At 41.8% G+C, this 13,570-nt stretch overlaps 1 protein-coding gene across 1 annotated transcript in view; it reads right to left on the reverse strand.

Annotated features, from left to right (window-relative positions):
* jarid2b (jumonji, AT rich interactive domain 2b) overlaps positions 1-13,570 on the reverse strand; it is a 144,741-nt gene that overhangs the window by 111,440 nt on the left and 19,731 nt on the right. The window lies entirely within an intron of this gene.

The raw sequence follows: 13,570 nt of genomic DNA on the forward strand, positions 1-13,570 counted from the left end.
TTGTGTGAGTGAGGGTGATCCAAACATTTCACATTCCAAAGCCAACAAAAAGCTTTGGAATAATCCCCCCGTGCTGCACTCAAAGCTCCCCTGCCAGCTATAAATCCATATAAAACCATCAGTGCTTCCGCCTCATAGACAAAACGGCATTCCAGCTCAGTGTTCAGACCTAAAAAAGCTTTGGCATTTTACATTTACTTTATAATATGGAAATCAGTGTCAAGCTATTAGACATTTTCCTTCTTACAATTTTCTGTAAGTCTATATGCATTCACTGGTTGACTGCAAATCTCCCTTTACAGGCCGCCTGGGTAGTTTTCCAAAGGCTATCATCCAAAGGCTAAACATCATTCCCCACCAACCCCATAGACAGAAACCCATGCACACACTCTCACAAAGTACACGCAAACAGACAACTTCCTCGACCAAACTCTGTGACCCTTTGTTTAATCATCGGCCATGTGCAGGGGGTAGGGGGCTGGGCTTTATTATGTAGGATCAAAGCAAGCTCAAAGACAGACCTAAATAACCAGGGGAAGCACTGGTCGGGTGAGCGATGTGTAAGCACTGTGGGGAGACAAGGCGAGTGAATAAGGAAGACAGGAGGTAGGGGGCTAGCCACAGAGAGGCCAGCTCACTGGTCTCAACTCAAGGCTGTCTGGGCATTGTCATGAAAACACTTCACATGGCGTCTCAAACACATTAAACCCCCCCTCGATTTATAGACCGACCACTTTAGTGGACTCCAGCAAAATGGGCTTTAAATAAAACATTTACCCGATGTGGGAGGGTCTGATGGTATGTTTGCATTACACTGGTGAGAATACCTGAAAAGGACAGGGTATGTAAAATAAACCAACTTAAGTCAATCATTTTCCTTTTTAAGGCAAAAAATCACAACAAAATGTATCTCAAAACTATCTCATATAAAACAGCCCTAACACAGCCAGCAAGCTCTTGTCAACAATGGCTCAGAAACCCTCCCTTTAAAAGGGATACTATGCAATATATTAATCATTAATAATGTCGTTTTTAAATACATCCTAATATCAAAATATGGCTGGGTAAATAAATAAGGTGAAGTCAAACTCCCTCAGGGCTTGTTGTTCTCAGCTCTGTGTTCACACTGATGAGATAGTACATCCTTGAGTTTGTCTTTGTGTCACTTAGAGGCTCAAATAGGTTTTAACATGGTTTTTATTTCTTCTGAACCCTTTGCTCTTGAACCATGTGGGCAAAGAGAGACACTGTCATTGTCACATGAGTGCCTCTGAGAAGCTAACAGGCATCCCAAACCAAAGAAAATGCTTTTGTTAGCCTAGAACACTACCAAAGCCTGACACACACTAAGATTTAAAAAAAAATGTAGCAATGTTTTTTTAATGTTAGAGACCTCACACATAGTAACATATAATGAGGGATTTAACCATTTTGTTAGTCTCCACTCTCCAAACTCCTGCTCCATCCATTGTGGTAGCAATTTCAGTCCAGCTCCCTCCTCTTCCGATTTGACTGTGATAAGTTTTACTGTACAGGTTGTCTAAACACTCATGTTGCCATGAATAAACAAGCCTCTCCCTTATTTCTGATGTTCATCTAACTTTGCTTCACTTTTATTATCTTTGCCATGGCTGTGTTTGTTGTGCTTCCTCCATCATTCAGCCTGCTTCCTGATTGGCTATTGCTCCATTCAACATCACAATCCTGCTCATGCCTGCTCAGCTGTCCTTGGTGTCACTGAAAAAATCTGTTAAGATAATCTTTAGAATCATCAGAGTATCGAGCCTTTGCTGACTTTGATTGAAAAGGGCTAACCATGTCAAAAATGAGCACAATTATCTTGTGGTTAGTGGTAGGCAAAGCCAAATCAACTTTTTTGTGGGGACTACTCTCACTAGCCTTTATAATCTGTATACTATGAGCAACTAATTGTACTATAAGACTGTTTTGTTGTACTTTGTGACGTCTAATGTTGTGTTTTGAGTCTGTTTTTTTTAATGTTGTGGTGACGTGACTCTGTCACGACACCTCACTTGTATTTTACCACCTGTTCTTTATCTCCGTTATTATTTTGATGAAGACTCTGAGTCGAAATGCATAAATATCCCTGTTCAGCCAGAGATTCTTACTGCATCAGAGTGCCTCTGATTTTCAGGTATGATTTCCATTTCTACCATGGACTTTATTCGCAAGTAATCTTACAAGTCATTTTTTCTTTTTGCAACTCAACTTTAAGTTTGATATCTGAATGGTGATGAGTCCTATGGACAGCTGCAATAGTTGGGAACACAGAGAGGATGGGGTAGTGGGGAAAGCCATGCAGTTTGCTCTGATTTGAGAGAATGGTGCTCAAGTGCTACATCTCTGGAACATCTACACTGAAATTTGCATAATACACCTTTAGACAAACAGAAACCTCTTACAAGACAAGGCATGTTGCTCAACGGCAATCTGCCTCAACTGGATCATTCCCATTTTGATCTTTAATTATTGGCATCTCTGCTGTGTGTTGTTGTGACTCAGACATACAAGACACAGAAGCCTTCTGAACCACAAATGAGAATTAGATATGCTCCACAGACTAAGTCACAGAAATCTGTTTAATATATACTAAAGTTCATGGCTGTGTATTGTCCTTTCAGTGCACATCCGTCCCATTTTTTGTGGTGCACCCTTTGAATGATAGGCCTTTTCTTAGCCATAATTACTGTCTGTCTCTATCTGGAAGCTGTGTACTCAAAAGGATAGGGCCAAACCGCAACAACAAACCACAGGGCTAATAGCGATGAAAACAGAAAACACAGTTTAACTAAAGCTAAAGTTTGGTACTCGTCTCTGAACTGTCCAGTTACGTCAGCGCAGATACCATTACATCATCAGCCCGTGCCATGATGTGTCTGGGAAATACCTCCAGGGGTTTCCTCCTGTTTGTCTCAGGAAAATGACGCCACTAGAATAAACCACAACAAAGCCCGAGGTCTCTCATTGCGGATAAGTGGTTCAGGAGCTGCTGCTTGCATGCAGGAAATCACTTAGCTGACTCAAATGTGTGTCAGTGACATGGTGCAGTGACCCGCTCCGGTTATAAAAATCACACACAGAGAAATGACTTATGGTGATGCAAGGCTGGGGGAAGGGAGGAAGAGAGGGAGTGGGGGTGGAAGGTCGATGGAGGTGAATTTAGGACTGAGTCAGACTCCCCTAAATCACTCCTTCATGTCAGCGTCATTACTTAATGAAAGCCAGAGGAGGTTTCTCATGAGAGAACTTTTGGAAGGCGAGGTACGCTGGAATCAGCAGAAAGAACGTGAGCAGCTCGGGGAAAGTTGTGCTGTGTGGAAATGTTGTCATCAAGCTTTGAGAAAGAGAAATGTTCCACTGGCCATGCATACTGCTATTGCTAGCTTTTCCTGCCTCTGTATTGAAAAAAGGCAAAACTGTGGCAGTAAAATAGGCTTTTGTGGTACTGCACATGGGAGAAAATCTTTGATTCAATCGACTGTCTTCATTCCAAATTTAACTTGCCCTCCCCTGACATTAACAAGAAAGAAAAGAATCCTTAATTTAACCCAGCATATGACCCTCCTTCCTCGTTATTGTAGCCTTACTTATCAGACAAGAAAATATCTCACTTGTATCTGCTTCCGCATATAATCAAGATTTTTTTTCTCTCTTGTTCTCTGTCTCTCACACACCCACCCACAAACACGAGTTGGAGTCACGCCAGGGAGTCAAGGAGAGTATTACAGCAGGGCAGAGCGAGTTTAGGGCATTAGACGTCGACTTAAACAGATCTTCCACTCAAATGCCACCATGCATTGGCCTCCACTTCAGACTCTTGTTCGTGGATTTCACCCACAAAGGAGCAGAGAGCATGTAAAGACAATCAAATGCACCCTTGTATGCGTGCTTGTTTTGCAGCATGTGTATTCTTATCTCAGCTGAGCAGGAGGAACGAGTTCAAAATGATTTGCGATGCATTTATCCTCCCTAAAAGCTCACCACACATGCCCTGTGTGCACACATCTTCCTTTTTTTCCTAACCCAGACAAAGGGTCACTGAAAGCAATCAATCACAACATGGCACTGAAGAAAAATGTTCACGTTCCTCACCGCAAAAATAATCAATCTTAATCTATCGTGTCCCTTTCATTTCACATTGACGGAGGAGTAGGAGGAGAGGTAAATCAATAGGCGAGAAATGTGTTGTGCCGACAATGACGTGGCATTAGGTGTGCGTATACTGAGAAGGTCTACATAGACATTCCTAGGATTCCTGAGGCTTGGTTTGACCTGAGAAACCTGACAGTGCAGAGGAAGAAGAAAAGAGAAATCTTATCAAAAGGAGAAGCAAGCTCTGAGTTTTGCTGCTTGGTTGTGTATGGACTCAAGCTGCCCTCTGAGTAGGAGGGGGGGAGAGGCGGGTTTTGGAGGGGGGCACAGTGACTCTCGCCCTCTAAAACCACAACTCCCAAGAGGTAGTGGGGATTTATTGACCACAGGGGCAGTCTGGGAGTCTGGAGCTAACGCTGTCTCTAACCAAAAGAAGCAGAATTAGTGGAGGGAAGGCCATAGGGGAGCGCCTGTGCGTGAGTGAGCTCACACAGAGGAGTGTTCCTGTGTGTTGGAGACAGGTTAACTGCTGGTGTCTGCTCACAGCGGAAGGCAGGCCAGAGAGCCGCCGCCACCAACATCCGTTATTTAGAACAGCCATTGATCTCTGCTTTTTTCTTCCTGTATTCCCTTTTTCCTTTTTGCATCTGTTCCCTCAAACCTGCAATGTCACCCTAAACAAACTACCTAATCTGCATTTCCTTTCCTTCCAGCAGACAAAAACTCTAAATAGAAAGTCTTGATTCACCCCCCACCTCCCTCTGTACCCCTCTAAGTAGTGGGTATGTAAGGCACAGGAGCTGATTTACTTAGGCTAGCCCGATAGACACGCAAACCACATGCAAAACATGAAAAGCTCCCTTGGATCATTTTTCCCCTCCTCTCCGTTTCCCTTCTCAAGATTGTTTTCCCACACAATCAATCCCCTTATGTTTCTGCAGAATGATGTGAGTCGCAGGAGACCCGTGTGTTTTGGCAAAACAACCACTAAGAGGGGAAGTCAAGAATTTTGACGATTGTCAGGGTTTCCCCTCCTCAGTATTTTGAGTTTTCTTTCCCACTACAGCATCAGAGAGCTGGGGGAGGGGTGGTGTCCTCTCTGACAGATCCAGGAATTCTCTGTGTGAGCACTGAGTACAGTGAGGACTCAGTGAGGAGAGAGCGGTACACTGAATCCATTGTAAGCCGGCCAGCCACCCACACGTGGGGCTAGAGCTAGCAGATATGTATACTGTACTCTCACATGGCTGCAGGGACAAGGACTTTGCCCCAAAGCTCTACTGTACCAGCTACAAAGACAAGACAATATGTGATGCTGCTCTGGTAGCCAACATGGAAAGAAATGTTTCACTTTGTTATAACTTGCCTGTCAATCAAACTTTGACAAGTCCAAGCTTCACAAAGCAAAAACGTGTTTTCCAGAGGTAGAACTAGTGCTTTTGTTGCTGAAGATCTTTGTTTTATTGTTGCTGCTTTCCAGGTGTGTTAAATCCTTTGTCCAACAATTTCACATTACTGAAATTCAGGCCAATTCAGCATTTAAAATAATGTACCATTTTCATATATAAACTCCTGACAATGTCTAGAGTAGCCATTCTGGACCACACCACACTTTTCCTTCCACACATGCAGCAAACAGCTGGAGATTGTTGGTGCTACAGTTTATTCCATTTCAGGATATAGAATGCAAGAGTAGGACAACTTTTATGTTCCATGAATATTTTTGAGTGGATTTCACTACAACATGTGAAGATATATTCACATCATTAACACGAATAATGATCATCACATGAACTGCTTCTTGCAAAAGGCTCAACATTTATCTGCTTTGTTTCTAAATGAGCTTGTGTTGAGAAAAACAAACGTTGGATAAGGGAACTAGCGAAATAAAGTATATTTTAGTGATTTTTCCAAGCAAATTATTTCAAATACTGCGCAATGTAAATGATAATCCCACTGAGTAGACAAGTTAAAAGTTAAGAAAGCTGGGGCGCAGGTGGCCGGGTGGTTGGGGCGTGCGCCCCATGTGCGCCGGGGTTCGAATCCAGCCTGGGGCCCTTGGCGGCATGTCTCTCCCCCGCTCTCGTTCCTGTTTCCGACTCTGTCCACTGTCCTCCTCTATCAAATAAAGGCATAAAAATGCCCAAAACAAACCTTTAAAAAAAAAAGTTAAGAAAGCTAAAAAAAAAGTGAGTACTTGATGTTAAATTGGGTTGCAGAATGAAACTACAGCATTCAAATTCCTGTGCTGGATGTTGTCACTCCAAACCTTGGTTGCATGCTACTATATTTGACACAGATTAGTTATAACTTAATTCCTATTTCAAAATAGCTCTAAACCGTGCTGTTTCTACAAGGTGCAATCATTGCTATCTGTTCACTGTTACAGGTTGAAGAGCATTACAGCAGCATAGCAGTAGCCATTAACTGTAGCTACAGTGGCTACTAGTGCCAGTAAAAGCAAAAGCTGATTACAAAACAGCCTGCTGACATGAAAAAAGCTTCTCCTCCATGAAAACATTCCAGTGTAGTCAGCGTAGCTTTCGTAGCTCCATCGGCTGTGTAAGCTAGGTAGCTAATGTAGCTTACATAGCTAATATAGCTAAAGCTGAACTGACAAAGCAGCTAAGCTAGCTGCATATACATTATCTATGTAGCTATGCAAGCTTTACCTATATTTGCTAAATTTCACATGGCTAAAGCTAACTGAGGTATAAATAATGGGGCCATATAGCTTACATAGCTACTTAGCTAATGTAGCTAACATTGCTAAAGCTAATCTCCAAAAGCAGCCACATATGTAGGTTATCTACATAGCCAGGTTAGTTTTAGCTACATTTGCTAAAGCTAACGTTGCTTAAGCTAACTAAGCTACATTGACTTATATAGTAACTTTAATCCCAAAGCCAGGGTAGCTTTAGCTAAAGTTTACATAGCTAAAGAGAGCTACTCTGACCTTTTTCCCTGTCTTATTTATGAAATGTTTCTTAATCTTCAGTGTTTGCAATGTTATGTCATGAATGTAGCTTCCAGGCTCTGTTTATGAATAAAGTTGAATCTAAAACTGGAAATAAGTTGTACCAGCAAATTACAGCTCTTCTTTCCTGAGATATACAACATCTCAGAGCAACAGTCTGTGAGAGTGGCTGTTAGACATGTACGGTCTGCAGCCAGACCCGTCTCTGAATTCTTCTTTTGAAACAGGCCGAAACCTTGAATACGCTGAGACTGAGAGGTGTACAGCCCTCTGCTGCAATGTGGTCCATTTATGTTTTGGTGTTTTCATTCATGTTTCTGAAAGAGTTTCCATTTGATTTCAAACTGACGACCCAAAACTAAAATTCAAGGTTATTTTCTTTTTATATGTTCAAAAACAGACAAGCAGTAGTATGGTCTGATTATCATTTTCCACTCAAACAAAAAGAAAAAAACAAAAAGAAAGAATAAAACAAGGGTTTGTTTTATTATATTCTGAGATTGAATATTGTCATTGACAGGGAAGAACTATCAAATGGATTGGTGTGTCTGGGGTACTTGGACCCTGGATTAAATGTCTTTAACCACTCATTTTTCACCTTTCATGGCCATAAATCCAAATGCCAAAACACACACTCAGCTTATTTATTAAAGACAAACGATATTACCTTTAATCTTAATTTTAATCACCGTCAAAAAATGAAGATGTTGTAATCTTGTGTTTAGTAACCAGGCTGAGTGCAGTGACTGTATTTATCTTCTCTGTTGTGACTCTGAGCTTTTCATCATATCAGTATCGCTCACCACAATGAAGTATGTGTGAGTGCGCAGCCCTGCATCATCTCAGCTTTGCTCATCTCAGATGGAGGAGTATGTGTCAGTGCATTTATGTGTGTACTAACTGCGCTCCCTCTTGTTCCTACACCTCCATTTAACCACGTAGGTCACATCCAGCACTTTCCCGGTAAAGTGAATAGCTCCTGAGTCAACAGAAAGCCTATACAGTAAAGGAGAAAATATGGCCTGAAATTTCTAACAAATGCTTGCACACACCTACGCACACTGTCACTCACTTTGTCTCACATACACAAATACAGGTTCAGAGAAATTACCATGTACAAGATGTAATGATGTGGACTGCTGTATAGACGCAGCATGGGGCTGCTTCTCTTTTGTTATCCATGGATAAGAGAGATCAAAGACAGCAGCAGCATACTGGGGCAAATGTCACGTTTCATTACCAACTGTTGCTGTAAAATAGTGTGACACTGTACAGCATTGCATGTGGCATTGTTCAGAGCTAATTGACTGGATAAAACTGTGCTAAATCAAAGGGTAGGTGGAATCAATTAGCTGGCAATCACAGAACTGAGTGGACAGAATGTAAAAGGTTGTTGATGTGACTACTCTGGAAACCTAGTGGAGATGCAGCACAGATTTTCCCCTCACTGAAAACTTCATGTTTCGTGATGATGGAGGCTTTTCTTACAAGTTGTGTCATAACGAAACTCATCTGAAATCTGGTAATCTTACTGTTAGTGCTGCCGAGGAGGAAGAGGTGCCGAAGGGGAAAGTGTACAGATGATGACTCAGACTACAAAATCCTCTGAAAATTTATTAGGTGCAAGAACATCTGACTGAAAAACAAATACTCATAAAGCCAGGCTGTGTAGTCTGCATGACCAAACCATGCAGAGAGCCCGCTCACTCCCCCTGGGGAAACCCTGTGCACGTGTGCACGCCAAGCATCTCTCCTGCTGGTTTGAATAATTAACTTGGGGCCTGTTTATCCTCTGGGCTTATTCAGAGTTGCTGGACCATCCTCTTAATTCCTTAAGGTTTTGGCTGGAAAAGCAGAGATTGTGCCTGCTCTCTCTTTCTCTCTCATGGCCCTCCTCTTAAACACACCAGACACTTTCACCTCCTGAGGGTGAGAAAGTTTGTGGTTTGGTCAGACAAGTCATTTCAGAAAGAAAACAAGACAGGAATGAGTCCTTTACCAGAGAAGATGGTGTAGTCTCTCTCTGATCTTTTCCGAGTTACCCGGGGATTTCTGCTACTTATGTGCGTATGTATGGTGAAGGTGTAGGCAGTGATACAAGTATGATGAGAAATTTGTACCAACAAGTAAGATCGTAATGGAAAATCTTAAGTTAGACAAAAGAGCTAAAATGTAATGAGACAGGCTTTGCTTTTAATAACTGTCTGCTCATATTTGAGATATTTTCATCTTAATATAGCAGGTGTCAGTCTCAGGAAAGCTGACAGCCTGGATGAATCTAAAACAACTATATAGACACTTCAACATGGGATATTTTGTCATTTCAGGATTTTTCATGAGATCTGATGGATCTTAGCTAGTCTGGCTAGGGAAAGTGGATTTTCATGTTCCTTTGTAGCACTTGCAACATAATGCAGCATAACAAATACAAGCCCTCTTCACACATGCACCAAAACCCCTGAAATGTCCTAAAGCTTTCAGGGTGATCTGCATGTGATCAGCAAACTTTTTCACCCCAACTTTACCTGGAATTTTTCGGCCTGCCCAAAAGTCTATTTGCCCTGTAAAGTCAGGGTGAGCTAATAAACTAGAGGTCGACTAATAATCCATCTGACCAATTATTGGCACAGACATTTGGCATTTTGCCAATTATTAGCATCAGCATTTTATTGTATTGTCTGTCTAGAAGAACCTGCTGCTTTAAACATCTGCTTGCTGAGTTGCTGTCTCATATCTAGAAGTGTTCTCAGAGGGGATGTTTATTGGTTGGTGATTTCTTGAAACATCAATTCAATACGATAACTTGTAAATAACACTGTCTGCCTTGAGATATTCATTGAGAACCAAATCTGATTTGCTTCTTGAACAAAGCTGATGATTCATACATGTTAGAAATAACAAAAATAGATAGCCGGTTTAAACTTTTCCTGATATTAGCTGGCAATCAGAGAACTGAGCTGAAGTTGCTGAGAAGAGATGGGCAGTAGAGAGCTTCAGAGTGTCTGTTTCCAAATCAATGTTTTATTGATGTGACTGGTAGCCAGAAGAGGTTTATATTGTATTTGGCAGACCATTGATTTGAAGACGCGCTGATCTCGCCGCCCATCTATATTCATTTGGATGTTAAAGGCAACTTAAAGAGGCTGACAGAGAAACGCGAGCGGTGAAATGTGCACAAATACATAAGTAAGACAGGATTTTTAGGATCAGTCTTAACATGTTCAGATTTAACTTGAGTAGTGCTCCCTATGCACAGTTTGCAACCATTATAGCATGCTGCGAGTCTGTGCATAAATATGTCAGGTGTAATCTTCAACATGAGCCAGAAGAAAACGGACTGGGTTTAGAGTAATTCCTGGTGTATTCCACCTATCTATACAGAACATGCAGATCTACTGAATATCTCCAGCATGGATTCAAGTGTCTGTTTTGTTCACATATTCTAGTCTTGTCTCAAGTCTTTATAATCTTGGCTAAATATGAAAACACACCTCAACAAAATGAAGCTTTTTCATAGTGTACATCATACCCAAGGACACTGCTCAGCAGCCATTATGAAGCAATCTGCATCTCTGGTTTCACTTCCCATTAGCCATTCAGAGCCATGACAATACCAGTGGGGGCTGTGTTGTTGTTCCCTCTTCCTAGACCTTCATATTAGTCAGTTCTCTTTATATACACCAAACCAAGTCCCTGAGAAGTCAATTCTTAAAAAAAAATGATATTTTTTGCCCTGAATGTCTGACCAAAATAGCATTACTTTCTCTTCATCTTATATTAGAGGGCAGAGATTATTGTAACAGGCATTCAACCTCCAACCTTAGCGACCCTGTGGAAGGATAAACTGGGAAACTTCTCCTATCCACCCTCCCCCCTTACTGCACAAACTACAAACTACTTTCCAATAATCCATTCTAGAGATATTCTGCTGACCACTCAACAGTCACAGAGTCACTCTGATGACCACTCAACAGTCACAGAGTCACTCTGATGACCACTCAACAGTCACAGAGTCACTTTGAAGACCACTCAACAGTCACAGTCACTCTGATGACCACTCAACAGTCACAGAGTCACTTTGAAGACCACTCAACAGCCACAGAGTCACTTTGAAGACCACTCAACAGTCACAGAGTCACTTTGAAGACCACTCAACAGTCACAGAGTCACTTTGAAGACCACTCAACAGTCACAGAGTCACTTTGAAGACCACTCAACAGCCACAGAGTCACTTTGAAGACCACTCAACAGCCACAGAGTCACTTTGAAGACCACTCAACAGCCACAGAGTCACTCTGAAGACCATTCAACATTTGCAGTCACCCTGATGACCACTTAACATTTTTTATATATCTATTTCCAGTTGAAATTGTTCTCTCTTTGCACTACAATCATTATTTGGTTTCACTTGTAAATTTTAATTGTAAAGCTGGTTTCATATCTTTGAATGCAGGAAATGTCAGAAATGGCATAAGAAAGAACTGATTAGATTTTGGGAGTGATCCATATCACCGTCTGGATCCAGGCATTTTTTAAAGGACTCTGTACTATTGGGAGATAGGGCTAATGGCGGAGGTCTGCACTCTCCTAGTGCTTTTCTAATTTAAATTCTTCTCTTTTCTTTATATAATGTTAACATTTTATCACTGTGTTTTGTTTTTTTTTGTTGGACTTCTACTCTTTTCTTTCTGTAATGCTGCTGCTCACAGTGCCATGAATTAGCCCCCTGGGTACAAATAAAGTTTTCTGAATTGAAATAAATTGAATTTTTGTGTACAAATGTACTGCATGGATAATAGTGTTATATGTTGCATTAAGAGTTTATTATGCCAGTCTAAATGGGATCATTGTTTTCAAATGTTCAGTGGGCAAAAAGTTAATCTGTAATCAGGTGGTCAAATTTTGTGAAAAGATGACATATTGCTTGTAAAGAACATACAAAAATACTGAAGAAAATGTGGAAATGTCAATCCCACACTTTTGGACTACTCCATTTGTTCAGCTCATATCTTATACAGGCCCTGTCCCAAAAGCTGAAGCAAGTCTTACCTTAACCCTATTCTGTGCCTCTCTGTCCCCACTTCAAGTCCCAGATTACCCATCAATCCCACTTTATTCCACTGGCTAAGACAGTCCACCAATCAGACAGCAGGATAGGGAGGAATATGATAGAGGATTGGCTCGTGGGGAGGGAAGGGGTGGAGCAGCTCAGCCGTCCCCTAACAACAGCAGCGTGCTGTGAAATGAGTGAGACGGAGAAAATTCACTCCTGTATTTAATTCTTCCTCTCTACTTCTTCACTTGGCTCATGCCGATGCCCCTCTGTCTGTCTCTGCATCTCCTCCACACACTTCTTATGTTTCAAAATATAGTGCTTTCCACGTCCAGTCTGTCTTCACTCCCTCAGCTGTCAGTCTGAATACAAGTGCTGACTCTGTAGCTCACAGCGACATTCAACAGAGCTCTGATGGTGCTCCAGCAGTCTCCCTCTCACACACACAGGAAAAATACACACACAGACTTGCTCGATGTTGTGGAAGCCGGGGGAGGTTAGGCTGGTTCCTGGCGGAAGGAAACAAATTACACACTGCACTACACATGCCCACACACACTCGCACACAAGTGCATCTGTGAACGCACACATGTGCAGGCACTTACACACAGCGGCTCAGCTCGGGTTGAACAGGGTTTCTTCGCTGACCTACTTCTTTACTGTCACTCTGAGGCTGGGCACGCTCGAACTCTACGTATACTCAGCAATAAAGCTGCTCCCATGATGTGAATGTTTAGGATCAAGAGGGGGCTCTAACCACACAGTTGACCCCCCCGTCTTTCCTGTGGTGAGACAATGCCGACAAAAAGGGGCCCCCTTCTGTAGAGACGAAGTGTTAACAGCCTTGAGCAGCCATCTTGTCCGTGTGCGTGAGAGTAATGAGCAAAAATGAGAAGCAGAGATACGTTTGACAAGTGTTTTAGAGGTGCCATTGAAAGTTTGAATGTGGCCTTATTTACTGCAGCTCAACACATTTTCAGTTTGACCTCCTTGACCACAAAACAACAGTGACTACCTTTGTCTGCTGCCTGCTTTAAGTCATTCCTAAATACAGAAAACGTTTAAGAAAAACTGTATTTCTTCTCTTGACTGATTCAGCAAAGAGGACTTCAAGAATAGTCTTGGCCTCAGTCTGGGTCACTTCTTTGCTGGTTTTATTGACACCTTTGAATTGCATTTCCACTTGTGTTTTAAATGGTCTTTAAGCATAAAAGCCAGCCTCAAGTCAACTGCTATTCAGTCAAAATAAATAGAGAATGTATGAAAAGACGATGAATTTTGCCATATTTAGGCTAATCTTACAACAATGGTTCCTTTATTTACACAGCTAGGAACAAAGAAAGCCATGGGACCTTATTTTTGTAGAGGAAGTCCTGGATTAGCACACACTGAAATCAGAATATAACTAGCCTGAAAAATCCAGGTAG

The sequence above is a fragment of the Cheilinus undulatus genome, linkage group 16, assembly GCF_018320785.1.
Source record: "Cheilinus undulatus linkage group 16, ASM1832078v1, whole genome shotgun sequence".
NCBI classification, from domain to species: Eukaryota; Metazoa; Chordata; class Actinopteri; order Labriformes; family Labridae; genus Cheilinus; species Cheilinus undulatus.